Raw genomic sequence first — 3076 nt, 5'->3', positions numbered from 1 at the left:
TATAGAAGTAAATATGTTTAAAAATATTTTTTTTAATTTTTTATTTTATGAATATATTTAATATCTGATCTAAATATAAAAAGTGTGGATATCGAATTCGATCTGATGAGTTTAATATTGTATCGAAATTAAATTTTAGCCATATCTAATCTGCAAACACCTCTAATAATAATAATAATTAAAAACATTATAATGATTATACTTTTAACTAAGAGGAAGTCCAAAAAAAGTACTAAATACAAGAATAATTTAATCAAATATTAAAAAATTTTTACTTTAAATTAGTTGGACTTTTTGTGTATATATATATATATATATATGGGTTAATAGTCAAATTCGTCCCAGATCATCTATTCTTCAAATTAGTCCTCAAATATTTTTTTTAGTTATATTAGTCCTTAAAAGATAAAATGTAAGTCAAATTGGTCCTTCCGTTAGTTAGATGATGACGTGTCACTTTAAATGTCACGTGGCATGATGATGTGTCACGTGTCACCAGATGATTGGTTGACGTGTCAAGTCCGTGACAACTAACGCGCCACGTGTCACTTGACATGTAAAAATGATATTTATAATTAAAATAGTCCGTGAAAGTTCAGAACGTAAGTCATTTTCATTCCTAAAATTTTAAAAATTAATCAAATTAGTCATTATATAAATTTTTTTATTTTTCTTCATAATATTTAATTTAAAATATTTTTGATAGTACTAATTTTAATATTATTTTTAGACCCTAATAAACAAATTTTTTACATAAAATAATAAAATAATTAATTTATTATAAAGTTATTTTGTCATTTATATTTTAAAATTTTACCTTTTTAAATTATAATTTTTTTATTCAATTATCTTTTAATCATATCTAAATAAACTACCCTTAATAAAACTTTTTTGTGTTATTTAATTATTTTTTAAAAAATAATTAACTATTAAAATAATTAAACTTTTTACAACAAAAATAATAAAAAATTATGAATGAAAAAATTAACTATCATNNAATAAATTACTCTTAATAAAAAAATTTTGTGTTATCCAATTATCTTTTTTAGAAAATAATTAAATATTAAAATAATTAAACGTTTCACAACAAAAATAATAAAAAAAATTATGAATGAAAAAACTAAATAATTTTTTGTATTTTTTTACATTTTAATTATAAACATAAATATAATTTAATTATATTATTTATGAAATGTGACTATAGATATAGATAAAATTTAATTATATTACTTATATATAGTTGTATTGTATTGTTTAGAAAGTTAGACTATAATTATGACTATAAAATTATTCCCGTATTTTTGTATGTGTGGCTAATTGATAATGTTAAAACATTTTTCTTAATTATAAATAAGGTTTATAATTTAAAAAATCAAAGACTCAATTAAAAAGATATGAAAAAGATGATGTTAAAATATTCTAACTCTTTAAAATAAGAATATTCAAAATTTAATTAAAAATTATTTAAAATTTAAACTCAACAAAAATTTATATTCAATGGTTCTTGTATTAAATATATTTAATAACCTATTATATCGTATTAGTTGAAATTAGTTTTTATATTGTTAATTTTCTAATAACACTTTATTAGAAAGAAAATATTATTCCAAAAATTTTCAAAAACTAATTAATATTATATATATTTTGTTACACTTAGTTAATCTATTACATTTTTTGTTTTAGTCCAATTTAAATATTTTTTATTATTTCTGGAAAGAAAATATTTTTAAAAATTTAATAATATGTGATGAGAAACACCAAATAAATTATACAGAAATTAATTAAAATGCAACACAAAAAACATCTTTATCACATACTCATCATCACATCATATCATCTTCTCTCATCTCTTCTCATTCCAGTAATTTCTCTCCACTTCCATCATCACTATCAACATCTTCTCTTTATATCTTTCTCACTTCACTGCAACTCACTCTACCTCCACCACCCCACTTTCATCGTCAACCCCACTTCTATCGTCAATATAATCTTTTCATCTCTCTAATTTTTATCACCACGCCTTTCTTACTTTACTACTATTGTCAATAACCCATCTCCACATACCAAGCCCACCTTCTAATTTCAGCAAGAGAATCAAAGTTTGCAACAGAAGGATTCAATGTCCCATTAAGCTTAAAATTTGCAAATTAATCATAGAAACTTTACTATTAGTATCATATTTGATTCCCAACTAGCTAGTTTCCGTTGAGATTAAAATCCTTCAACGAATCTAAGTCTCAAATATTCTCCAAAATCGACCTACTAAACTAGTTTTCATGAAGTCACAAACTTATCAGTAAAATCATAGTATCAACCACATTAATTGTCCCAGTACGTCTCTCATCTTATTGATTATTTAGCCATAAAACTTGCAATACGGTGTCGTATAGTGTCACTGGCAACTCTCCGGTCAAACTTTTGCTGGAAAGCTTCAAAAACGAGAGAGTTTATCTTTCCCAGAAAATTCGACAAGGAACCTTCCAAATTTCAACTCATACAAAAGAGATTGATCAACTAAGTCGAACCTAAAAGACTCGGCGGGAGACTCCAACCGCTATTAGCGCTTGTTATTTTTTGTGTGGGAGAGAAGTGAGTGTATCTCACAATGGTGGGAGAAGAGATGAGTTTTTCATTGTTATGGTGTGAACAAATCGGACCCTCCGATTTGTTTCATTTTTTAAATTCACAATCACAAATCGGATGGTCCGATTTGTGTTTTTGAAAAAAAAAAATTTTAATGTTGAAATCGGACCGTCCGATTTCTATTTTAAAAAATAAAAAAAAATAAAAATGCAAAACGGACCATGCGATTTGTAGCTTTTTTTTTATCAAACAAATCGGACCCTCCGATTTATACTTTACTTTTTTTTTCAAACAAATCGGACCGTCCGATTTGAAGAAAACACCATATAAAAAAAAAACACCTAATCTTCCTATAACAATGTATTACACATATATTTATACAATATAAAAAAAAATTAGCCCCGCTATTAGTGTACATTATTCGTGTCGCTTTCTTTTAGAAAGAATTACCCCCACCTTGTTTTAAAGGATTTTTTTCTTTTTCTTGAAATGT

General features: G+C 24.6%; 1 protein-coding gene across 1 annotated transcript in view; it reads left to right on the top strand.

The window, feature by feature from the left end:
- Positions 1 to 3076, top strand: part of LOC107464968 (UDP-glucose flavonoid 3-O-glucosyltransferase 7) — a 48386-nt gene that overhangs the window by 2038 nt on the left and 43272 nt on the right. The window lies entirely within an intron of this gene.

The sequence above is a fragment of the Arachis duranensis genome, chromosome 9 (genome assembly GCF_000817695.3).
Source record: "Arachis duranensis cultivar V14167 chromosome 9, aradu.V14167.gnm2.J7QH, whole genome shotgun sequence".
Lineage (NCBI taxonomy): Eukaryota > Viridiplantae > Streptophyta > Magnoliopsida > Fabales > Fabaceae > Arachis > Arachis duranensis.
This window is presented reverse-complemented; position numbering and strand designations above follow the sequence as displayed.